Genomic DNA, 27062 nt, shown 5'->3' on the forward strand with positions numbered 1-27062 from the left:
TATATAAAAGAAAGCGGATGTAGGTTATGTATAAGACTGTGTGAAATGAATTACATATAAACTGTGTTTTAAAGTTTAGTAGTGTGACAGATCGTTCTTGATTATGTGTAAAAGTAACACGTTCCATTGCTCAGTCTCCTCCCAGATAGTCAGAAACACCACAGTAAATTTAGAAGTGGAATGTATGCCGTAAATGACAACGGTTTTAAAAAATTAACATGAAAGGAATACAACAGAGACCTTTCAATAATAACTGTTTTTTACGAATATAAATAATAAAGGATGCGATGGAGTACAGAAAGATTAAGCGTTGGCGTGACGTGAAAGCCTCGCCGTGTTCCGTGGAGCCCTGATGTTCTATCGCATTTAATTTTCACATGTTACTTGGTGTATCCCATATGTTGCAAGCTAACTGTGTTCGTGTGTAGTTTCAAAATGTACAATGTTATGCGAACTATTTTTCTTGTTATCAGTGTCTAAATTTAGTATATACATCTATGTTCAACGATACATCTTTGTAGTTAGATGAGTGCATTCATGAAAACACTCGGAATGAGAGCGACATAACATGACGCTTGTACCTGCTGGCAGGCAGGCAGCCCAAAGCACAGTCAGTAACAAATACAAAATTTAAGTGAGAATGAGACAAATATACAAGAATCCAAGCTAAACCTAACATACAACTGATTTAGGAGTCTGCGAAGCTTGCTGGGACGTTAAAACTGTGTTGCGCACCGAGACTTTCATGTCAGCGCACACTCCGATGCAGAGTGAGGATCTCATTGTGGAAACATCCTCCAGGCTGTGGCTAAACCATGTCTGCGCAATATCCTTCCTTTCAGGCGTGTTAGTTCTGCAAGGTTCGCAGAAGAGCTTTTGTGAAGATTGGATGATAAGAGATGAGGTACTGGCAGAAATGAAGCTTTGAGGAGGATAGGTCGTGAGTCGTGTTTGAGTAGCTCAGATGGTAGAGCACTTGCCTGCGAAAGGCAAAGGTACCGAGTTCGAGTCTCGGTCTGGCACATTGTTTTGCTCTCCCAAGAAGTTTAAAGCCCGAGTATGTTTGCATCCCAAAATTTTGGGGAACTATTTAAAGCTGCTGAGGAAGGCAGCTGATAACCCATTTTTCAGTCACAGTCTTGTAAATGAAGAGGAAGATATTGGCATTTTTTGTGCTCCCAAACGAGCATTTTTTCGGCTGGTGTGTATACTTAGGTGTCTCATTTAGGTGTGCATGGCTTTTGACGAGTCTTGGTGTACGTCCACAACATGCTACGGGCCAGGCATTTATATGATGAGCTAATTTTGGCGTTCGCAAATAGGCATTCTACGTCATTTATGCCTCCATTTCGATTTATTAAGCCTGCACTGCATGTCAAGCCGTTCGCAGTTGGTTTGCAGGCTACGTGCAGCTGGCAATAAGTGTTAACTTGCTGACAGAGCCATAGTTTCCCTTACGTCGAGCTTATCCAGTGTGTTGCTGATTGACTCAAAGAACTTTTCGTGCCTCACCCACACGGGAATCCGCATGCTGCTTCATAAATTTGTAGGATTTTTTGCTTGACTGGTTCAATTTACTTGTACTCAGTCAAGGCTTGAGCTGATATTCACGCTTATACTGACCCTTTCACGTAAGTTAATTTTTTTTCTTTGTTTCCCCTTTTTTGTAGTGTCTCGAGAGGAGATTTACATTCAGAAAACCGGGTTAGTTGTACGATTTTATGCAAAGAAAGAACTTGTCAAGTACAGCTGGAGTGGATGTATTCATGATGATAAACACGTATCTATATGAACGGTTGGCTTGAAGTCAAGGTCATCAGATGTGTCCCCGATAGATCACGTGTGCGACCAGCTCGGACGTCAGTTCCGTTGCAGTGCCACTATCCACGATATCAAGGCGCAGTTAAAACAGTTGTACGCTAGCTTGAAACACAATAACAAAGCGCCTAATAATTTATCTACATAGTACATTCTGTAACCATAATGTCACTGTGGTGTAATTTCTGTTGTATACACCTTTTATTAATGTAGTCTTATAATTACCTGTCAATTAATTAATTCAAACGAACTATTTAAAAAAAGAATACTGCAGTTATGATGTAAAACGCTGGCCTAGGTCAGCGACGTTTGCTACTGCATGGAGTCACAGAACACGGCTAAAGTGAGGAGTACTGTCTCTGGCCTTGTAGGCGCGGAATCGGGCAAAAGTAGGGGCGGTGAGCGTTGCTGACGATAAGTAGTCAAGTTCAGATGCGGTTCGCTGGAACTGCCAGATTTTTAATATATGACCAGGAATATTATGTAGTTGTAAATAGAAACAGTACATTGTCATCATGAGGAATTAATATTCGAGAAGGATACTGTGGTCCCCAACTTGTAAAGAAGAGTCTGTTGCCAAACACTGTTGACGAACAACTTATTTATTCTTCGCTAAACGAAATATTATGAAATTTCCAGAAATAACTTGCTATAGTAAGAAAGGTGTCTTTATGTACATTTGCATTTCTAAAATTGGATTCAGTTAACATTACAGTGAGTAACGCAAAGCTATTTAGTACGCGAACTGTTTTGCAAACAATTAACTTTTACGTGCACGTGTTCAGTACAAATTATTTTGCCGATTAACTTTGACTCGTGGTATTAACTGTGTTTTCACATCTGAGCTAGAGTCAATGTTTTTGGTTCCGTTCTCACCTGATTACAATTCAATCATTAGTTCGTAATTACAGTTTATAAACAATCAATAGTCAAACAGTAATTTTTGCTCGCACATTGAGCTGGTGATTGTTCGTAAGTAATTTGCAATCTAAAATTATAACAGCTTCAGTTTATTTACACATAATTTCACTAACTATTTCTTATTTTTTCCTTTTTTGTCAAAATTTCTTTCGACCGTTATCGCGCAAAAGGAATCGCGATTCGGAGTACGGTATTTGCATTTATCCGGATTTTCATTATTCTGCGGAATAGATGCCTTTCCCAAACGACAGGTAACATTAGGTGCACGTGTCATTTAAAAACCGTAACTAAACTGAAGTGTGGGTCCGTTATAAGCGTACTTCAGGAGAGTATATAAAACCAGGTCGGTGCATGCAACCAGACCAAAGGGAGGTGCAGCGTCATCAAAGTGGTTAGTGAGCTTATACTGGCAAGTTATTTGTGAATCTAACTCGGAGCTGTAATCACTGAAATAACGTCACATACCTACTGGGAACTTCAATTTCTTGGAAGGCAGCGTTTCCAAAAAGTGAAGCTATCAGACTGTAATTTTCAGAAAAATATAAGTCTATCGCACAGCATGGTGTGTCTCGCTGAAGATAGGATGCAGCAATATTGAGATTGGGTCATGATTGAATACAAGAACTCGATTTTCAAAGATAAATTGCTTTTAGATTTGCAGATAATCCTCTAACCACATTATTCTGCAGCTAGGACAGTAGCCATTACAAACACACGAATGTCGTGGAAAGAACTGAGTGGTGAAAAGGTATTGATGTAAGGAGACAGACTGGACGCATGTAGACGCTTCACATTTCCATTAGAAGGAAAAATCAGATGCATGACTGCATGACAGTTCAGATGCTGTTTAGGGTCGATAATACCAGGCCACATCGAGCTGCACTAGCAGATTAGTGTGTCGTCCGTGAAGCCATTTACTGCGTGCAGTGAGCTTAGAGGTTTCCAGATTTTTCCCGTAGGGCATTTCTGAGAGCCCAGTCATGGTCCAGACCTGTGAGTGCAGAACTCTCTCTCACCGAATGCCAGTGAAGTTCTTGAACCACCTCACAGAGAACGTGCTACGCCAAAGTCACTCATATCCGCCATTAATTTTATTGTTCTTGTGAAAAAAGTTTCTAGCATCACTTTCTCTTATTTGGGAAATTTTCTAACTACATTATTTGTGTGCTATTCTGTGCTTAACATCTTCAGATAGAGTTTTATCTTGTTCTGTAATACCTCCTACTGCTTGCCCATAAAAGATGATTTCATTTCTTCATTATCCTCGACTTTTGAACGTCAGTGTGCGTCTTTGTCCTAGCTAAGACGAAAGCTCGTGACTGTAAGGTCACTAGTGTGTTTAAAAACTAGTCTACTGACTTACGTAGTTAGAATAAGCCGTGATTTACTGAAGTATTTTATATGAATGTTTATGATTTAATAATCAATTTTGTATCGCTATCTGAGTTCTAAAGTAAGCAAAAAGTAGACCACACTTACAATGAACCACGCAGCAGATAATTATCAGGCATAGCTTGTATGACTGAACGTCAAACACTATGAAAATCAATATTAAAAATCTTACAGAGTGTTGACGTGGGCAGCTTGTAGCCAAATACAGTCAGTGGGATGGTTCCCCTTTAAAGTAATCACAGTATCTTAATCTGTAAGTGATGTAGCACTGAAAATACCTCATCAAAGCAACTGAATGTAGTTCAGTGACAAAATCTGCATCAACTATTCCAAAGAGCTGAAAGTTCCACTATCAAGTTCTGCACAGATTATCGCGTGAATACACAAATCTACAGACCATAAAATCTGCAGCAACAAATTTCCATTCTGGCACCAGCGACTAAACCTTTCACAGCATGAAAATTAAGAATGCAAAAAGAGGGCATATTTATTACTAATAATATGGGAGAGTTGTGTGTGACAAAGGGGGATGTTGTGTTTAGGATGGCGTCACACAAAATGTGCATCAAGGTAACGCATGAAAGTTAAAAAAAAACAATTAAGGACATTAAAACTAAGTAACAGCAATACCGCCCTGATTGTATTGATTTCTAATTAATGAAACAATACTGAGAATCCAGAATGAGTGCTCTACCAACTGGGCTACCCAAGCACGACTCATGCCCCGTGCATCAAGGTAACGCATGAAAGTTAAAAAAAAAAACAATTAAGGACATTAAAACTAAGTAACAGCAATACCGCCCTGATTGTATTGATTTCTAATTAATGAAACAATACTGAGAATCCAGAATGAGTGCTCTACCAACTGGGCTACCCAAGCACGACTCATGCCCCGTCCTCATAGCTTCACTTCTGCTAGTATCTCTTTTCCTACCTTCCAAACTTTATAGAAGCTGTCCTACGAATCTTGCAGCACTCCTGAAAGAAAGGATATTGCGGAGACATGGCTTAGCCATGCCCGCGAAAGGCAAAGGTCCCCAGTTCGAGTCACGGTCTTGCACACAGTTTTAATCTGACAGGAAGTTTCGTATCACCACACACTCCGCTGCAGAGTGAAAATCACACTCTGGAAACATCCCCCAGGCTGTGGCTAAGCCATGTCTCCGCAATATCCTTCCTTTCAGGAGTACTAGTAATGCAAGTTTCTCAGGAGAGCTTCTGTATAATTTGGAAGGTAGGAGAAGAGGTACTGGCAGAAGTAAATCTGTGAGGACGGGGCGTGAGTCGTGCTTGGGTAGCTCAGTTGGTAGAGCAGTTGCCCGCGAAAGGCGAAGGTCCCGAGTTCGAGTTTCGGTCTGACACACAGTTTCAATCTGCCAGGAAGTTCCAATGCTTAGAATGTCACGCACCTGTTGTCAAACGCGCAATATAGTTGTAACGGGACTAAATTATCCTATTAGCAAGTGCTTAAAACTTCTATGCTGTTGAGCACTTGATAATGGGATAACGTAGCTCCGAAACATATTGTGGTAAATACACTCCTGGAAATTGAAATAAGAACACCGTGAATTCATTGTCCCAGGAAGGGGAAACTTTATTGACACATTCCTGGGGTCAGATACATCACATGATCACACTGACAGAACCACAGGCACATAGACACAGGCAACAGAGCATGCACAATGTCGGCACTAGTACAGTGTATATCCACCTTTCGCAACAATGCAGGCTGCTATTCTCCCATGGAGACGATCGTAGAGGTGCTGGATGTAGTCCTGTGGAACGGCTTGCCATGCCATTTCCACCTGGCGCCTCAGTTGGACCAGCGTTAGTGCTGGACGTGCAGACCGCGTGAGACGACGCTTCATCCAGTCCCAAACATGCTCAATGGGGGACAGATCCGGAGATCTTGCTGGCCAGGATAGTTGACTTACACCTTCTAGAGCACGTTGGGTGGCACGGGATACATGCGGACGTGCATTGTCCTGTTGGAACAACAAGTTCCCTTGCCGGTCTAGGAATGGTAGAACGATGGGTTCGATGACGGTTTGGATGTACCGTGCACTATTCAGTGTCCCCTCGACGATCACCAGAGGTGTACGGCCAGTGTAGGAGATCGCTCCCCACACCATGATGCCGGGTGTTGGCCCTGTGTGCCTCGGTCGTATGCAGTCCTGATTGTGGCGCTCACCTGCACGGCGCCAAACACGCATACGACCATCATTGGCACCAAGGCAGAAGCGACTCTCATCGCTGAAGACGACACGTCTCCATTCGTCCCTCCATTCACGCCTGTCGCGACACCACTGGAGGCGGGCTGCACGATGTTGGGGCGTGAGCGGAAGACGACCTAACGGTGTGCGGGACCGTAGCCCAGCTTCATGGAGACGGTTGCGAATGGTCCTCGCCGATACCCTAATTTGCTGGGAAGTGGCGGTGCGGTCCCCTACGGCACTGCGTAGGATCCTACGGTCTTGGCGTGCATCCGTGCGTCGCTGCGGTCCGGTCCCAGGTCGACGGGCACGTGCACCTTCCGCCGACCACTGGCGACAACATCGATGTACTGTGGAGACCTCACGCCCCACGTGTTGAGCAATTCGGCGGTACGTCCACCCGGCCTCCCGTATGCCCACTATACGCTCTCGCTCAAAGTCCGTCAGCTGCACATACGGTTCACGTCCACGCTGTCGCGGCATGCTACCAGTGTTAAAGACTGCGATGGAGCTCCGTATGCCACGGCAAACTGGCTCACACTGACGGCAGCGGTGCACAAATGCTGCGCAGCTAGCGCCATTCGACGGCCAACACCGCGGTTCCTGGTGTGTCCGCTGTGCCGTGCGTGTGATCATTGCTTGTACAGCCCTCTCGCAGTGTCCGGAGCAAGTATAGTGGGTCTGACACACCGGTGTCAATGTGTTCTTTTTTCAATTTCCAGGAGTGTATATCATACATTTGCCTACTGGTGCGCAACCTTCTCAGTACTATTTCATGAGACAGTGAAATGTTGAACAATGACTCCACGACAGATAACGAAACTGTAAATATAAGCCAAGTGGGACTCACAATACAGTTGAAACATGGGAGGAAGGAAGAATGTGTTTAACATCCCGACGACACTGAGGTTATTAGAGAGGGGTCACAAGCTCTGACTGAGTCAAGGATGAAGAAGGAAATCGGTTGTGCCCTTTGAAAGGAACAATCGTGGCATTTTACTGGAACCATGGAACATGAATCCAATTTCTAGCAACTACGGAGAGACAAGATTTCTACACAGTGGCCAAAAGTGCATGAGAAAACTGTAGGAGGCTACAACACAACTTGAAACAAAATTCCTAGATTGTATGATGAATGGTAGTTGTTTCTAAATGAAGAAAAATGAAAGTTAATGTAGATAAGTAGGAAATTAGGAAAAACAATCCGGTCATGTTAGATTACAGTATTAGTAGCAAGCTGCTTGCCATAGTCAGGTCTATTGAATACTCGTATTTAGGTGTAACGTTGCAAAGCGATACGAGCTGGAACGAGCACGTGGAGAGTGTAGTAGAGAAGGTGAATGACCGAGTTCGGTCTATTGGGAGAGTTTTAGGAAAATGTGGTTCATCTGCAACGGAAACGCGTATAGAACCATAGTGCGACTCATTCTAGGTTACTGCTCGAGTGTTTGGGGTCCCCAGCAGGTCGTGTTGCAGGAAGACATCGAAGCAGTTCAGAGGTCAGCTGATAGATTTTCTACCGTTGGGTTCGATCAGTGTGCACATATTACGGGGATGCAACGAGAAGTCATGTGGGGTCCGCAGCTCGTGGTCTTGTGGCGCCGGCACGGTAGCTCAGCGTATTCGGTCAGAGGGTTTGTTGGCAGAACACTTAGAAGATGCGACAAACCCATTAAAGAGACAGCCTACATTACACTTGTCCGTCCTCTGCTGGAATATTGCTGCGCGGTATGGGATTCGTACCAGGTAGGATTGACGGAGGACATCGAAAAAGTGCAAAGAAGGGCAGCCTGTTTCGTGTTATCGCGCAGTAGGGGTGAGAGTGTCATTGATATGATACGCGAGTTGGGGTAGCAGTCACTGAAACAAAGGCGGTTTCCTTTGCTGCGAGATCTATTTACGAAATTTCAGTCACCAGCTTTCTTTTCCAAACGCGAAAATATTTTGTTGATACCCACCTACGTAGGGAGAAATGATGATCATAATAAAATAAAAGAAATCAGAGCTCGAACGGAAAGATTTAGGTGCATTTTTCCCACGCGCCATTCGAGAGTGGAATGGTAGAGGAGTAGTATGGAAATGGTTCTATGAACCCTCTGGCAGACACTTAAGTGTGAATTGCAGTTAATGGATCAACGATGAACTTCAACAAGCGTCATGGGTCGTCCGCCCCGAACAAATAGAACCGATAATAACGAGCAAAATGAGATTAAAAAAAGTGGCTAGCGTTGCTGCCTCTTGATCACAGTGTCCCGAGGTCGATTCCTGGCCGGGTTTGGGATTTTCTCTGCCCAGAGACTGGGTGTTTGTGTTGTCCTCTTCATTCCGTCATCATGATTCATGACAGTGGTTAGATTGGAGGGTGTAAAAAATTGGACTGAGTAAGAATTGGGACTATGTACGGACGCTGATAATCATGCAGTTGAGTGCCCACGACCCAAACATCATCATCACACTCATATGGGAAACCTTCGGAGGAAGTTACGTTGTTTTCGAGGAACACTATTGACAAAACGTGGAGAACCAGCATTTCAAGATGACTGCAGAACGCCGGCCGAAGTGGCCATGTGGATCTAGGCGCTGCAGTCTGGAACCGAGCGACCGCTACGGTCGCAGGTTCGAATCCTGAATGTGTGTGCTGTCCTTAGGTTATTTAGGTTTAATTAGTTCTAAGTTCTAGGCGACTGATGACCTCAGAAGTTAAGTCCCATAGTGCTCAGAGACATTTGAACCATTTGACTGCAGAACGATTCTACTGACACCAACGCACATTTCAAGTAAAGACAACGAACGTAAGAGTAATTGGGGCTCGTACGGAGGCATGTAGGCAGCTATTTTTCCCTTGTTCTGTTTGCAACTGAAACATGAAAGCAGATGACTATTACTGGAAAAGGACCCTCCGCCACGCTCCATATCGTGGCTTGTGGAATAGGCATGTACAGGTAGTAATATCATATTTCGTAGGTAGTTCACCACCGGTTCAGCACGCGGAACGATAGCACTGTAGTAAATGCGCGAATTCGAATGTCATATTACTGAAACTGTGCCCGAAAATCTCCAACTGCAGCCGCCGTCTTCAAGCTTCTTCCAACTGAAGGCCTCGACGTCTAGAACGAATGTGTGATTCTCTGCTGCACCGCCTGGCTCCCTGCTGCACCGCCTCGCTTAACCACCTACTGCTGTCAACTCGCCAGAGTTGAAGCGCGCTACCACAGCACTGCCTCACTGATCCTTTTAAGTAAATTAGAATACTATAGCGTAACAGGAAATGCTGCAAAATGGTTCAAATCTTATATCTCTGGCAGGAAACAAAGGATGTTATTGGAAAGAGACTTGTATCAAGCCATCAGGCATTATCCAACTGGGAACTAATTACATGTAGCGACCCACAAGGTTCCATCTTGGGGCCCTTACTTTTTCTTGTATATATATCAATGACCTTTTATCAGTAACATTACCAGATGCCAAGTTCGTTTTGTTTGCCGATGATACAAACATTATAATAAATAGCAAAACAAGCGTATTCTCAGAAAGATCAGCTAATAAAATATTCGTGGACAATTATCACTGGTTTCTAGCCAATTCTTTGTCAGTAAACTTTGAAAAAACACACTACATGCAGTTCATAACTTGTAAGGGGTGTCCCACGAGTATATGTCCAACATACGATGACAAGAAGATAGAAGAAGTGGGCAGTGTTAAATTCTTGGGATTACAGCTAGATAATAAATTCAACTGGGAGGAGCACATCACATAACTGCTGAAGCTTCTTAACAAATCTCTGTTTGCAATGCGAATTTTGTCAGATGTAGGGGATATAAAAATGAAAAAGCTGGCATACTATGCTTACTTTCATTCCATAATGTCATATTGGATTATTTTTTGGGGTAATTCATCAAGCCAAGCTAAAGTTTTCCGGACAAAAAAACGTGCAGTAAGAGTTATACGTGGTGTGAACTCAAGAACACCTTGCAGAAGCCTGTTTAGGGAACTAGGGATACTAACTACTGCTTCCCAATATATTTATTCCTTAATGAAATTTGTCATTAAAATATATATCATTTTTTCAAACCAACAGCTCAGTTCATGGAATCAATACTGGAAATAAGAATAATCTTCACTAGGATTTAAAATCACTTAATCGTGTACAAAAAGGTGTGCATTATTCAGGAACACACACTTTTAATAACTTGCTACCAGCCATAAAAAGCTTAAAAACCAAAGAAATTCACCTTAAGAGAAGCCTAAAGGATTTAGTGGTGGCCAACTCCTTCTACTCCATTGATGAATTCCTCAGTAAAACCAACTGATATATATATATATATATATATATATATATATATAACTTCTGCACAATTCCAGTGCGGTATTGTGTTCATTGTAAGTATGTGTGTGTGTGTGTGTGTGTGTGTGTGTGTGTGTGTGTAAGCACAATCTAGCTTCTGCACCATTTTAGTGCAGTAATGTGTTCATTGTAAATAAGTATTATAGTAGTTGTATTACATGTTTATTACCCTATAAACAAATAAAAAACTTTTTAATTTTAAATTCAGTGCATTAGTATTTGTAAAATGACTTTGATATAGTGTTCATTAAAACTGACGATCATTCCACTTGGGGCCTGTGGAATGGTAGATTATCTTATTTGTTTTAGTTGTAAATATTTGTCATGTATTGTTGTTTTTCTGACATATTCCACATCCTGGAGGACCTCCTCACGACGGATCAATTGGAATGAAAGTAAATCTAATCTAATCTAAACAGAGAGATAACTCGACGATGAGCACCACCTGTCGACACAGATTACAGAAATCTTTGGGAATAAATTTTCAAATGCTAACTCGCGATCCAAAGGAACCATACTGTGACTAAATTGATAGCGCCATTTAACTCGCGTGTTTCAAGACGAGAGATTAGTTCATCCGCCCCCATCTTCGTCTCCAGTTGGTTGGCCCACGAGCGCAGGTTTCTCGGCGAGTAGGAAGAGTGAGTCAGCAGCGTTACCTGCTTAAAGAGCCGCCCGTTACCCGAGAGTGAGTTCGCTGCGGCCGCGCCTGCGCCCGCTGCCTGCAGTCATCGGCGGCCATCAGCTGGTGGCAGGAACGGCAGGTGCTGGCTGGCCTACTTTCGCGTGGGCAGCCCCTGTCGACGCTTCAGCACAGGTCGAGTACTGGTGACTGTGGCTACCTCACATCACGAGAAAGGAAGCGAGGCAGACTTCAACAGTTACCGTCAGTTGTTGCACGCTGTAAAAATACGCTACTGGCCATTAAAATCGCTACACCACGAAGATGACGTGCTACAGACGCGAAATTTAACCGACAGGAACAAGATGCTGTGATATGCAAATGATTAGCTTTTCAGAGCGTTCACGGAAGATTGGTGCCGGTGGCGACACCAACAACGTGCTGACATGAGGAAGGTTTCCAAGTGAGTTCTCATACACAAACAGCAGTTGACCGGCGTTGCCTGGTGAAACGTTGTTGTGATGCCTCGTCTAAGGAGTACAAATGCTTACGATCACCTTTCCGACTTTAATAAAGGTCCGATTGTAGCCTATCGCGGTTGCGGTTTATCGTATCGTGACATTGCTGCTCGCGTTGGTCGACATCCAATGACTGTTGGCAGAATATGGAATCGGTGGGTTCAGGAGTGTAATACGGAGCGCCGTGCTGGATCCCAACGGCCTCGTATCACTAGCAGTCGGGATGATAGGCATCTTATCCGTATTGCTGTAATGGGGCCTGCAGCCCCGCCTCTATCCTCTCTGAGTCAACAATTGGGGACGTTCGCAAGACTACAACCATCTGCACGAACAGCTCGACGACGTTTGCACCAGCATGGACTATCAGCTCGGAGACCGTGGCAGCGGTTACCCTTGGCGCTGCATCAAAGACAGGAGCGCCTGCGATGCTGTACTCGACGACGAACCTGGATGCACGAGTGGCAATACGTCATTTTTTCGGATGAATCCAGGTTCTCTTTACAGCGTCATGATGGTCGCATCCGTGTTTCGCGACATCGCGGTGAACGCACATTGGAAGCGTGTATTCGTCATCGCCATACTGGCGTATCACCCGGCGTGATGGTATGGGGTTCCACTGGTTACACGTCTCTGTCACCTCTTGTTCGTATTGACGGCACTTTGTAGAGTGGACGTTACATTTCAGATGTGTTACGACCCTTGGATCTACCCTTCACTCGATCCTTGTCAAACCCTACATTTCAGCAGGATAATGCACGACCACATGTTGCAGGCCCTGTACGGGCCTTTCTGGATACAGAAAATGTTCGACTGCTGCCCTGACCAGCACATTCTCCAGATCTCTCACAAATAGAAAACGTCTGGTCAATGGCGACCGAGCAACTGGCTCGTCACAATACGCCAGTCACTACTGTTGATGAACTGTGGTATCGTGTTGAAGCTGCATGGGCAGCTGTACCTGTACACCCCATCCCAGGCGTATCAAGGCCGTTATTACGGACAGAGGTGGTTGTTCTGGGTACTGATTTCTCAGGATCTATGCACCCAATTTGCGTGAAAATGTAATCACATATCAATTCTAGAATAATATATTTGTGGAATGAATACTCGTTTATCATCTGCATTTCTTCTTGTTCTACCAATTTTAATAGCCACTAGTTTAATTTACTTAGCATATCACAGTTGAATTCCAGAAACGTTGCTCGACTGAGAATACTATTTGCACAATCACTCATCAGATAGCACAAGCGTCTTTTGGTATTTTTTTTAATGTCTCCAATGTTTTCGGCTGTGTACATCATGACACACTCTTAGAAAAACTCAAGTTTCTATGGAACTGATAGCTTTACACAGAAGTTCGTTGATTCACACTTGACAAAGAGAGTGAAAAAGGTTGTGTTGAATAAATCAGAGAACGTTTAAACAGTAAAAACTTTTAGTGACCTGGGTAAAATCACAAACGGTGTCCCACACACTTCAGTCTGTGTCCACTCATATTCCTTATATCTTTGAATGACCATCAACGCTACATTCAGCGAGCATAACTAGTACCTTTTGCAGACGATGAATAAATTCAATTATCTGGAAAGCTACAGAAAGGCTAGTAAATGATATTTTCCAAAGAATTATTAATTTTTTCTATGAAAAATGACCCTCCGTTAATTTTAAAGAAGCAGACTACATTCACTTCTGTAAAACAAATAGCGTCATACCAAAAATTGATGTAGGACATGAGCAGGATTCAGTGAGAAGGTTGCAATGTTTGGGCTTACATACTGATGAGAACTTGGACCTTAAGAAGCATAATACTGAGCTTGCCAAACAGTTAAGTTCAGGTACTTTTTCTCTTCGTATAGTTGCTAATCTTGGAAACAAACGTATCCGCCAGCTGACACATTCTACATACAGGGTGTTACAAAAAGGTACCGCCAAACATTCAAGAAACATTCCTCACTCACAAAGAAAGAAAATATCTTATGTGGAAATGTGTCCGGAAACGCTTACTTTCCATGTTTGAGCTCATTTTATTACTTCTCTTCAAATCACATTAATCACGGAATGGAAACACACAGCAACAGATCGTACCAGCGTGACTTCAAACACTTGGTTACAGGAAATGTTCAAAATGTCCTCCGTTAGCGAGGATACATGCATCCACCCTCCGTCGCATGGAATCCCTGATGCGCTGATGCAGCCCTGGAGAATGGCGTATTGTATCACAGCCGTCCACAAGACGAGCACGAAGAGTCTCTACATTTTGTACCGGGGTTGCGAAGACAAGAGCTTTCAAATGCCCCCATAAATGAAAGTCAAGAGGGTTGAGGTCAGGAGAGCGTGGAGGCCATGGAATTGGTCCGCCTCTACCAATCCATCGGTCACCGAATCTGTTGTTGAGAAGCGACTGAACTGTGCAGGAGCTCCATCGTGCATGAACCACATGTTGTGCCGTACTTGTAAAGGCACATTTTCTAGCAGCACAGGTAGAGTATCCCGTATGAAATCATGATAACGCGCTCCATTGAGCGTAGGTGGACGAAACTAAAAGGAGCTCTAACATGGAAATTAAGCGTTTCCCGATACATATCCACATAACATCTTTCCTTTATTTATGTTTGAGGAATGTTTCCTGAAAGTTTGGCCGTACCTATTTCTAACACCCTGTATTTCTACTAAATAATGTTGTGCGGATTAATTTCTTGGAGAGAAAGAATTGGTTGCTCAAAAGTGGGGAGTAAAATTGTTGTGTCGGCTACTAGTGTGGGAATAAGCACAGACACAAACAAGGAAGGAGAAAAACTGAGCCGGCCGGGGTGGCCGAGTGGTTCTAGACGCTACAGTCTGGAACCGCACGACCACTACGGTCGCAGGTTTGAGCCCTGCCTCGGGCATGGATGTGTGTGATGTCGTTAGGTTAGTTAGGTTTAAGTATTTCTAAGTTCTAGGGGACTGATGACCTCAGAAGTTAAGTCCCATAGTGCTCAGAGCCATTTGAACCATTTTTTTGAGAAAAGCTGCGACGGCCAGTGGCAGGAATGCAAAATGATCTCTACATGAAACTTTAAGATTAAATGATCACTTTATTTCTAAACAGAAAAGGAACTTAACTTGGTTCCTATGCTTCATGTGCCTCATACATACAAGTACTTTACTCTCTATTACTACTCGCGAAACGTATTCGTTCGTCCTCTGTTAGAATATTCCTGTGCGGTGTGGGATCCTTACCAGGTGGGATTGACGGAGGACATCGAAAGGGTGCAAAAAAGGGCAGCTCTTTTTGTATTATCACGTTATAGGGGACAGAGTGTGGCAGATATGATACACGAGTTGGGATGGAAGTCATTAAAGCATAGACGTTTTCGTCGCGGCGAGACCTTTTTACGAAATTTCAGTCACCAACTTTCTCTTCCGAATGCGAAAATATTTTGTTGAGCCCAACCTACATAGGTAGGAATGATCATCAAAATAAAATAAGAGAAATCAGAGCTCGAACAGAAAGGTTTAGGTGTTCGTTTTTCCCGCTCGCTGTTCGGGAGTGGAATAGTAGAGAGATAGTATGATTGTGGTTCGATGAACCCTCTGCCAAGCACTTAAATGTGAATTGCAGAGTAGTCATGTAGATGTATTCAGAGTAACGTCTTTCTAGTAGTACTGAAGCTCTCGAAAACTGCGACCGAACTCGGGTCAACCGCCGATGGGCGGCTGGTTAAATCAGCATTGACAGGGGGAGCTGCACTCTGTGTTCCTGGAGGTGTGGCGCAGCCCGCTTCTCCCATTGGCGCGCGGGTCAGCGCCTATTTGATGCGGTTTCGCGGCGTTGCGCTGGTCCATGTGGAGTCGATGCCTGAGGACTGCACAAAAACACTGTGTGGTGTTCAGCCACGGACATCACGTAGGCTGCACTTCGAGCTGCTTCCTGGACTCTGGTAGGCGCGCCGGCCCCCGGATCGAATCCGCCCGGCGGATTACCGACGACAGCCGGTGTGACGGCCAGCCTAGATGTGGTTTTTAGGCGGTTTTCCACATACCCCTTGGTGAATACCGGGCTGGTCCCCACGTTCCGCCTCAGTTACACAGCTCGCAGACATCTGAACACATTCTCACTATTTCATGGATTCCACTAGATGCAGACAGTTGAGATACACTAATTCCGTCCTGGGGGGGGGGGGGGGGGGGGTTACGGCGGCAGGAAGGGCATCCGGCTACCCCTTCAACTTAACACGCCAAATACGATTAACCATGGCCGACCCTGCGTATCCGAGGGACAAGGCTCAAGCGATAGCGATAATGATGTAATATATCTACAGCACTAGAGGGGAAAAGTGACCTTTATTACCCATCGCAAACCTGTCAGCGGCTCAGAGAGGAGTGCAATAAGGAGCAATAAAGTTTTTTTTGATAATTTTCCCAAAAATATAAAACGTCTGACATGCAGCGAAGCAAATTTTAAATCTAATTTACAATTATTTCTCCTAGACAACTGCTTGTATTCCACTGACGAATTTCTGCTATAAAGTGTCACCCAGAAAAAAATTATTTTTAAATGTAGTTGCATGACTACCAATACACCGATAATGTTATCACTAACCATGTATACATAGTCCGTAAGCTGACTGGCTCCACATCATTTCGATAAAAGAATCGCTCAAATGATCTATGGCACATGTAACTAACTAAGTAACGTACCTGAAACTGACTTATATTTCTTGATATTCTTTTCTTTCCTGCACTTCTCTCGCTCACCTTTATGGGTGAGCTGTAACTTGGCAGTCCTATGGATTTTAAGAACCCTCCAAAAATTCAAATACAGCACAGGCTTTCACGGCTGGTGTTTACTTCAGTTAAAACTTTGAAGATCGGAGGCAGTGATCGATATATACAACTATCCATGAGGTTTCGTTGCCATCTACGGGAGATGTCTTGCTGATTCATCTTTGAAGACCTCTCCTGCTTATGGGAACGAAATGTCAGTGAATAGTTTTATATGTCCACCATGACATCAGATCTCGTAAATTTTAACTGAAGTGTCTCATGCACTATCTGATCACAGCCTATAATGGATGTCCCGCGCTCTATTTATGCGGCGTATTCACAAATTATGATCTGAAAAACTGCAATATGGCTGTAGGAAAGGAGGAAGTAATGACGCAGATGTCGCCAGTGTGCGCCATGTATATTGTTACGTTAGATCACGGTACCTCCTCTTCATAAGAGTAATGTCGTTTTTAACTCGTTGGGTTCAAGTTTGCATTCACTAATTCTCAGCTGCGTCTTGCGTTTTGTATTCCAGCAGTGTCAGTTGTGCGTTAACAGTAACACACAGCAGTACTATGGACAGTGTTACTGAAGCAGAGTTCGCCGATAAGCACCTCTTATATGTTCTAATAATTTCCGGGTATGCAGCCGGATCCCGTCGACATTCTGCCATTCAGAAGTCACACCTCGTATATGGGTTCGCTGAATGCCATGGAAGAGCGGCACACATGATGAGCTCCTCCTACACTGAAGGCAACCACGTCGCAGTACTTTTGCCCCTAAAGGATTTTCTGCCTTGTAGTTACGTTCCGGTTATTGTATATTAGGGGCTACTTCACAGCCATAATAGTATTTTCACAGACGTAACAAGCCAAAAAAAACATTATGACATTATTATTCTGTAAGGAGCAGTTGGAGACGTTTGAGTCAGTGTACCAAGGTACTCGGACGGCGCTCTTGAGCAACAAAGGTAGAGCAGGTTGTTCGACAAATGGTCCACTTTATACCCAGGGACTTTTCGGCCAGGTACCACGTGAGCTGGAATTTCAGCAGCCGAGCGGTCTAGGGCGCTGCAATCATTGACTGTGCGCTGGTCCCGGCGGACGTTCGAGTCCTCCCTCGGGCATGGGTGTGTATGTTTGTAGGTTAAGTAGTGTGTAAGCTTAGGGACTGATGGCCTTAGCAGTTAAGTCCCATACGATTTCACACACATTTGAACATTTTTTCTTGGAATTTCAGCAGAGGGAATCTCAGTTGGGAAAATTAGGGGTAGGGTATGCAGTTCCGCCATTCGCCTTGCAATGAACCCAAACGTACGAAAACCAGGGAATGGGAACTGGTATAGCGTGTCTGAAAGAAATACGCACATCAAAAACAGTTTTGCATCACCTCGGTTCCAAGAGTTCCGTAGCCTGTGCAGAAAATTGGAATAGAGATCAACATAAACATGACTTCCGCACTTTTTTTCGCTCATGAAAACCATACATTGCATGTTGTACCACCATACAGCGAGACCTTCATAGGTGGTGGTCCTGACTTCTGTACACACCGGCATGCTAGTTCTGCACGGTTCGCAGTAGACCTTCTGTAAAGTCTGGAAGGTAGGAGACGAGATACTGGTAGAAGTAAAGCTGTGAGGACCGGGCGTGAGTCGTGCTTCGGTAGCTCAAATGGTAGAGCACTTGCCCGCGAAAGGCAAATGTCCCGAATTCGAGTCTCGGTCGGGCACACAGTTTTAATCTTCCAGGAAGTTTCAACTAACACTCAGTTCAAGAATCACAAGAGGAGGAGGTATACTTGGAAAACGCCGGCAGATAAAGAATTATTGTGAAGGTGGTTCGATGAACCCGCAGCAGGCACTTAAATGTGATTTGAAGAAAATCAATGTACATGTATGTGCTGGAAGATTCCAAGTACAACATGGTGAGTCATAGATTCCGAAATCAGGTACAGACTCCCGACTACAATTTAGTGGCTATGAAGAGTAGGCTGAAGTTTAAGAGGTCAAGCAAGGAGAATCATAGTACAAAGAAATGGGTTACGGAAGTACTAAGAAACGAAGATGTACGCTTGAAGTTCTCTGAGGCTATAGATACTGCGATAAGGAACAGCTCGATAGGCAGTTAAATGGGGGGAATTGACATCTCTAAAAAGGACAGTCGCAGTAGCTGGTAAGAAAACATAGGTGCAAGGAAGGTAAGTGGAAAAAACTATGGGTAACAGAAGAAATACTTCAGTTAATCGACGAAAGAAGGAAGCATTAAAATATTCAGGGAAATTCAGGCATACAGAAATACAAATCTCTTAAGAACGAAATAAACAAAATGTGCAGTGAAGCCAAGGGGAAATGCCTGCAGGGAAATGTGAAGAAAGTCACTTCACGTTTCTATCACACAGACCAGTCGACGGCTAGCGAAACGGTTTAATTGGATGGGGAATCCTTGCCACGATCTCTTATTATTCTCCTTAAAAAAAAGTGAAGCTTCTGGACGATGGTGTGAGTTCCTGGAAATAAAGCAAAGTGTACGAGTGTACATCAATTTGGTACGAATTCGCAGTGTTTTATAAATATTTTATGTATCTGTTTACTTTGTATATCAGAAAGTCTTAACATCATTATTACTAAATCGCAGCTGCAAAGCAGTTTCATATCCGGTGCGAACGGTAGGAGCTACTACGATTGCTGGCATCACACCGCCGACTAGTTTGAGCAGCATAAACTTGTGGAACGAGCTGACAGGTTTATAGCCCTGGATTTCTGGCCAACCGCAGTCCAACAAGAAAACAACTGTACTGGAAGTATCTCGCATATTGAAATAGCGGGGATGGCATACATGATATACAACAGAAATACGGCTACGTCTGCTGAAAGCAAGAAAGCTAGCTTCCACTGTGTAGCATAGGATCGCAACGGCAAAGAATACGTCGGGTAGCTGCTGTGGCTAGTCGTGTTTATGAAGGCGTAGTGTTCTTTTTGACAGTATAATGAGATTTATGAACTGGATTAACATAATATCTGAGAATGGTCTTGGCTATGGGCAACGATTTGAGAAACAAGTAGTGCATGAAAATGAAAATAAAAAAATACCGTCTGGACAGTCCTTGAAGGCCGAACGGTACCGACCAGACGCCGTGTCATCCTCAGCCCATAGGCGTCACCGGATGCGGATACGGAAGGGCACGTGGTCAGCACACCGCTCTCGTAGCCGTTGTCAGTTTCTGTGACCGGGGTCGGTGCTTCTCAGTCAAGTAGCTCCTCAATTGGCCTCGCAGGGGCTGAGGGCAACCCGCTTGCCAACAGGACTCAGCGGACCTGGACGGTGACCCAACCAAGTGCTAGCCAACCCCGACAGCGCTTAATTAACTGCGGTGATCTGATAGGAACAGTTGTTACCATTGCGGCAAGGCCCTTGGCAGCGCATGAATACAGGAACTGTAATACAGCTCCTACTCAGGTGTCAAAATTCGTATATAACGAGAATCCGAACTCTATCAATAAAGTTTCGGAGGTTGTGCAGTGTTATATTCTGTGTATTACAGTATTGGGAATTTTCGGAGGTTGTTCAGGGTTATATTCTGAGTATTCTAGTACTGGGGGTCCAGTGATCACCGATGGCTCATTGCAGATAGCAGAGGATTCGTCGTGGCTGTGCCGCGACCAGCTCGGTCACCAAACATACCACCAATGGACTACATCTCCTGGGGGTCTGTGAAGACCCAAGTTTACGAGACTTCTGTCGATACGTTACCACTGTCGCGGCCTCTGAAAGAATACGATAATCGTATAAGAGAACATCGAATCGCTCTGCGCTCTGCCGTAAGCTTGGTGGCCGATGTTTTGAACACTACCTAAAAGGAACAGTTCGGAATTTGTTACATATGTTGTTAGAAATAGTCTGAAGACCTTGTAAGTATGTTGTAGGGTAGTTTGTGCTGAGAAATAAATCTTAAGAAAAAAAATTCGGTACGGAACGCTGTTGCCGAGTTAATTATTATTGAAATTAGCCTATCAGGTTGTTGCGAGCGCAAGAAGAATAAAAGTGTAGAATATTAATAACTTTATTGTAACTGAAAAAGCTTTAAGAGTTTTCGCATAAAAAATTCCTGACGTCTGAGACTGTTCTCCAGTCATATATCTTGCACAACAGGTGGAATAAATTTGACACGGTCGGAAGCCCAACGATACAATTCCGTAGAAATGTGTACTCCGAGAGCCTGGTTTCCACATAGATCTGTCAGTGTTCTGTCAAATACTTCTCGCAGTATCGTATCTCCTGCCTCATATTCACCTACTCCACTCTTATTCTCCTACATTATTGGCCTCAAGTTTGTTTCTCACAATAGACCTCTCTCTATATCCCTTCCATCTTTCAGCCTCCCCTTCTTTGCTTGGTAACGCCTTCCCATCTGAGCTCTCGAATTCACTGTTGTTTCTCTTTTCTCCAAAAGTTTCTTTATTTTCGTGTAGGTGGCTGTTTCCTCTACTTACAAGTGCGTCTTGCATTTGTATTGAAGCCATTCCTGCGTAGCCATATTGCATTTTCTGCCTGTCTCATTTTCAGACCTCTGTATTCACTGTGGACTGTTTCATTTTCTGAATGTTTGTATTTTCATATTTTGTCATGCTTCTGTTTATCCAGGCCTCATCTCTTTCATATCCTCCTGTTATGTAATTTCCTCAGTTTTACTCTCCAGTTCATAGCCAGTAAATAATCGGCAGAGCCCACATCTGCTTCCGATAAGTCTTGCAGTTGAAAATCTGGTTTACAAAATTCCATTGCGGTGTCCGAATGTCTCTTCCACGTATACAACCTTCTTTCATTCTTCGTAAACCAAGCACTAGCGATGATATGTTCTGTGCAAAATTTTACCAAGTGGATTTCTCTTGTATTCCGTTATCCCAGTCCATGTTATTCTGTATTTTTCCATCCCTTTATTCACCTACTACAAAATTTCAATCACTCTTCACAAGTACAGTTTCGTCTGTTTGAACTATATGAATAATTTCTTTTATCTTATCATTCATGCTTTCAGTCTCTTCACCATCTCTATAAACAATTGCCATTTACACTTGTGGGTGTCTGTCTTCGCTAAGTGGGGCTCTCTGTATCGTTGAGACACGCAAGCCACCCCACTTCGGTAAGACCATGGTTAAAGGAGGGAAGCAATGATATGAATTACGCATATGATTTATTGTTGTCATTCTATCAATTTATATTACGCTACTAGGTGAAATAAAAATTTATCAGTGGCAAATGTTTTTGGTAGCTACAACTATTTTTCTCATAAACACTACTGTCTGTGGAACTGTAGGATGAAAGAGGGTAAACAAAACTGAAGTAAACTTTAGTTTAAATAATTAAGACTGAAGAGCGCTAAGGATCCCTGGGAATCGAGTGGCGCAATCAACGCTTCTAAACGTCGTGACTTGATATGAAAGAGGGCCTGAGTAAGTTCCTGGAAAACATACATCCTTAAGGTTTGTATGCGAAACCACGGGGTACCCGAGAGGCCATTGTCGGATACTGAAAAACGAACAGCCCAGTACCCACACCTCAGACGTGCCAGACTGACGATATTTCAGGTGAGTGTGCAAGACGAGAAATCTCTGGTAGCCACACCACCCGTGGCCAACCATTGAAGTATTGAATACGAGATATCTGAGCCTATAAAACGTCCATGTAATTTGTATTCCAGCTGCCCACAGAACGCAACATTTGAGATGTCATGTTGTAGACAACGGTGACCCAAACCACCACATTTGGTGATTGTACAGTTCATACAACTGACCTCTCAACACTGCAGGCAACCAGACCCTGATTTGAACGATGGAGAGTAATACATACTAGGCCGTTACTGTAGAGTCAGTATGTGTGGCACTCAGCGATAAGCACAAAATTTTAGCACTCATGCACCACTGACGAATTCAGTCTTTATGATGAGATGGTTTGGACAAGAAAGAAACTTTGATTTAACGAAAGTTCTGTCCTCTGAAAGGGGAAGCTAGAGGACAACAGCACTGGATGCCCATGTATGTGCTAGCATAGCTATTATGTAGTATCCAGCATGAGCCGCTCGATTCGACGAAATGCCGGAGTTCTGCAAGTAGAAACAAGCTGTCCATGTTCGCATTACTTGTTACTTCAGCGCTGTTGAATTCAGTACTCGACTACATTATTTGACTACAATCATTAATGCATCTATTGCTACCGTGCTTTCAGATTATTGATAACAGTTGTGTTACTGATAATAACTTTTGTTAAATATTATACATTTTCTGAAGGTTATGTTGCTGTTTAATCATCAGGTTGTTAACACACAGCACATATGACTGAGTTTTAACCGTAAGTGTTACATATTAACAATTTGAGAGTGTTGTCTTTCGAAACTGGTTGCTGCATTGCGTCAAGTGCGATTAAATTGGTTGAATACTACCACTTACTAGTAATATAATTTTACATGTTGTGACCGACAGTATTTAAAATCAAGTTCAGGTAATTCCTTTCAAGTAACAACGAGCTGCATTAGAGTGAAGGACGTAGTCATGTTTGTTACTACTTAAACTGAAGTAGTAAGGTGCTTTCAGGTCTGTATTAAATAAGAGTACAGTTCACTGCACTGCCGAAGCATTAGTACGTGTATGAAATGTGCGGCTACATGTGCGTAGCTGTTGACATTAATAGGAGCGAGTGTCATTAATGTCTTGCACAGCAGGTTGCTAGTCGCTGAATTGTACAACTTAGACTTTCTCCTTTCCCATTCCTACTACCAAGGCCATATTCTACTTCAACCTTTTCTTCTGCTCCTTCCGATACAACCGGCTTCCAATACCCCATAACTATTAGATTTCCATCTCGCTTAACATAAACTTTCTCCTTCTCTTCATATTCCCCTTGCGCCGTCGGCATGTATACCTGAACTATTATTGTCGGTGTTGGTTTGCTGTCTGCTTTGATGAGAACAACATTATCTCTCAAATGTTCACAGTAACAGACTCTCTGGCATAACTTCCTATTCATAATGTGTCTTACCCCCGGTATACATTTTCTGTTCCAGCATAAAGTTAAGTGCCGGCACGCCAGGTGTGAACGATAGAGCAGAGACGGCCGTGAGACGACGTCAGACAATTAACTGCACGTGGACTGACCCCTCTCTAGGACGACAATGCTATGGTAGCGCTCTCTACACGAAGGGGACACAAGCGTCGCGCCGCCTAGTCACGGCCCAGTTCTGCGAACTCTACTCGTATAGCAGCGAGTTCAAGAATAGCATCAAGACTAGTCATTTCGCTTCTGCTATGTAGCATTGTGTGTACTGAAGAGGTTTCTTATTTTGTCTGTCGCCCTTTGCCTGCGACACATCTGTATTTCACAAAGTATTATAGACATTTCATTTCGTAATAAACTTCATTAACACGATTTGCTCGAATTTTTGTCTAGCGATCCGAGAAGCAGGTTTCCTAGGCACCCCATATTTGAGAGTAGGCACGATACGACAGTTTCTGCTGCTGTTAATATTTCCCCATACTCATCCAACCAGAAATCATTGTCTTCTTTCCACTTCTCTTCTCTGACCTCCACTACATCTAGATTGAGACTTATCATTTCCTGTTTCAGATTTTCTAGCTTCCCTACCGGGTGTAAACTTCTGACATTCCACAACCAGACTTATACTACGTTACCCTTTAGTTTTTACTCCATCTTTTCCCATGGTCACTTTCCTTTTGGCAATCCCCTTCTGGAGATCCGTACGGGGAAGTAGTCAGGAATCTTTTGCCAATGGAGAGATCATAGTGACACTTTCTCAATTACAGGCCACATGTCTTGTGGAGACACATAATGCATCTTTAATGCAGTGGTTTAAATTGTCTTCTGTATCGTCATGCCGTTCATCATTGCTGATTCTTCCACCTTCTAGGACAGTTGCCTACCCCAAGGGCAAGAGAGTGCCGTGAACCTCTGTCCACTCGTTGACAGGCCGTTGGTGGAACGAAGGTAACTTCTTATGCCGGAAATCTTCGGCCGCAATTGCTAATGACTTTTTCCAAGCATTGGAGGTATGAATTAATCAACGCCTTCAGTCAATACTTTTTCCTGCTTTATTAACTACACGATGCATTTCGAATCCTGTGGATCCATCCACAGGTGTACTTTGTTTTAATACATGTTTTATTTGTTCTCCTGAATGAGGTGAAATGCATATTCCTGTCACGAAAAGGTTTAATGTTACTTTATGAATTTTGTAAGAGAATTCATAACCTAACGTTAAACCTTTACTTGACAGGAATACGCATTTCACCTCATTCACGGGAAGAAACAAAACATTTATTAAAACAAAGTAACCTGACAATGGACCCACAGTGTCCGAAATGCATCGTGTGGTTAATAAAGCACGAAAAAGCTGTGACTGAAGACGTTGTTTGATTCATACCTCCAATGTTTTGAAAACAGCCATAATTTAGATTCAAAATATGGATAAAAATTTAAAAAAGTTTTTCCAAAATTTGAGCAGTGGCTAGCGTTCGAATCTGGGACCTACGACGATTCGATCAGTATTCAAAAATGCTATCTTTTTTTTTTTCTCTGCCGTTGGTCGGGGCGGATGTCGTATCACAGCTGTTCTAGTTGTTTGTTGAGGATTTCAATCAATTTTTTTACTACAGCGGGCATCCAACCCCCTAACACGCTGAGCTCCGTGTCGGCGTCTTAGACCCTGGTAGACAATGTGTTAGCCATCTCGTGGAGGGAGACAGCTTTCGTCCCTCTGCTGAAACGAGAGAGGGGCCAAACGTGTCCTCGCTTTTACTGAAACCAGCTGTGTAGATAAGATAATGCAACTAATTGTAAACCTTCGACTGGTCTGAATGCTGCAGACATGGAGGCTGCTTAACCGCTCTGAATTGGACACAGCACAAGTCGATCACCCATTGACAACCTGACCCTGCTGAAGGCGGCTATACGATATGCACACAGCATGTAATAGGCAACTTTTTCGAGGATTAAAAGGCATATGATACTTGTATCTACATCACTTCCACCAAAACCTAGTGAGGTGGCGCAGTGGTTTGCACGCTGGATTCCCATTCGGGAGGACGACGGTTCAAACCTGCGTCCGGCCATCCTGATTTAGGTTTTCCGTGATTTTCGTAAATCGCTGCAGGTAAATGCCGGGAAGACTCCTTTGAAAGGGCGTGGCCGATTTCCTTTCCCATCCTTTAAAGAATCTGTGTGCTCCATCTCTAATGACTCCGATGTCGACGGGACGTTAAACCCAGTCTTGCTTCTATTACTCCCTCCAGTGTGACTTCCGGACGCCTGAGCACACTCATACCAAGCAAGGTTAGGAGTTCAGTTCAGTATTACTTGCCTGTGGACGACCTCATTCACGTTCCAGCCGTACAACATAACTGATCAGCCGCAACTTATAATTAGGAGCTTGGACAACTGGGTTGCTATTATTGACGTTAGGTTTTCCACAGATAAGTGTGTATGTGTGTTGAATTTAACTGATACCATATAATTTTTAATTTACCTGACGTATTATTTGGTTTCTAAAGATTCTAAGATTTAGGGATTCTAGGAAACGCATTTGATTCAATCTTCTTATCGATTTCTTCTGTCACCGAGGTGCGTCCGTATACTGCCTCGGTTCCCACACGAACTAGTTATACGTAAGCGGCGAACTAAGCAGCTCCCAGCACTGTTGGAACAAGGACACCACCGCACTGCCGGGGCAAGGGGGGCTCATGGTTGCTCTCTCTGGTCTCACGTAGTGTAAATGAGCGATGCCGAACGCAAAACACGTAAACTGAAATAATTCTGAAAATCTAGCACCAACAGAGAAAGTAAAAGCATTGACGCGTTCCTGACTAAACTGACAGCCGTCGACATCAAGTTTGACATAATTTAGTTACATAGCTTTTGAGTGGCAACAAAACTACTATTCACGTTGGTGTGTAGAATATATGAGTCTGGCACATACCATCTGACTTTCGGAAAAGCATCATCCACACAATTCCGAAGACGGCAAGAGCTGACAAGTGCGAGAATTGTCGCACAATCAGCTTAACAGCTCATGCATCGAAGCTGCTTACAAGAATAATATACAGAAGAATGGAAAAGAAAATTGATAATGCGCTAGGTGACGATCACTTTGGCTTTAGGAAAAGTAAAGGCATGACAGAGGCAATTCTGACGTTACGGCTAATAATGGAAGCAAGGCTAAAGACAAATCAAGACACGTTCATAGGATATGTCGACCTGGAAAAAGCGTTCGACAATATAAAATGGTGCAAGCTGTTCGAGATACTGAAAAAAGTAGGGGTAAGCTATAGGGAGAGACGGGTCATATACAGTATGTACAACAACCAAGAGGGAATAATAAGAGTGGACGATCAAGAACGAAATGCTCGTATTAAGAAGGATGTAAGACAAGGCTGTAGCCTATCGCCCCTACTCTTCAATCTGTACATCGAGGAAGCA

The sequence above is a fragment of the Schistocerca gregaria genome, chromosome 2 (assembly GCF_023897955.1).
Source record: "Schistocerca gregaria isolate iqSchGreg1 chromosome 2, iqSchGreg1.2, whole genome shotgun sequence".
Lineage (NCBI taxonomy): Eukaryota > Metazoa > Arthropoda > Insecta > Orthoptera > Acrididae > Schistocerca > Schistocerca gregaria.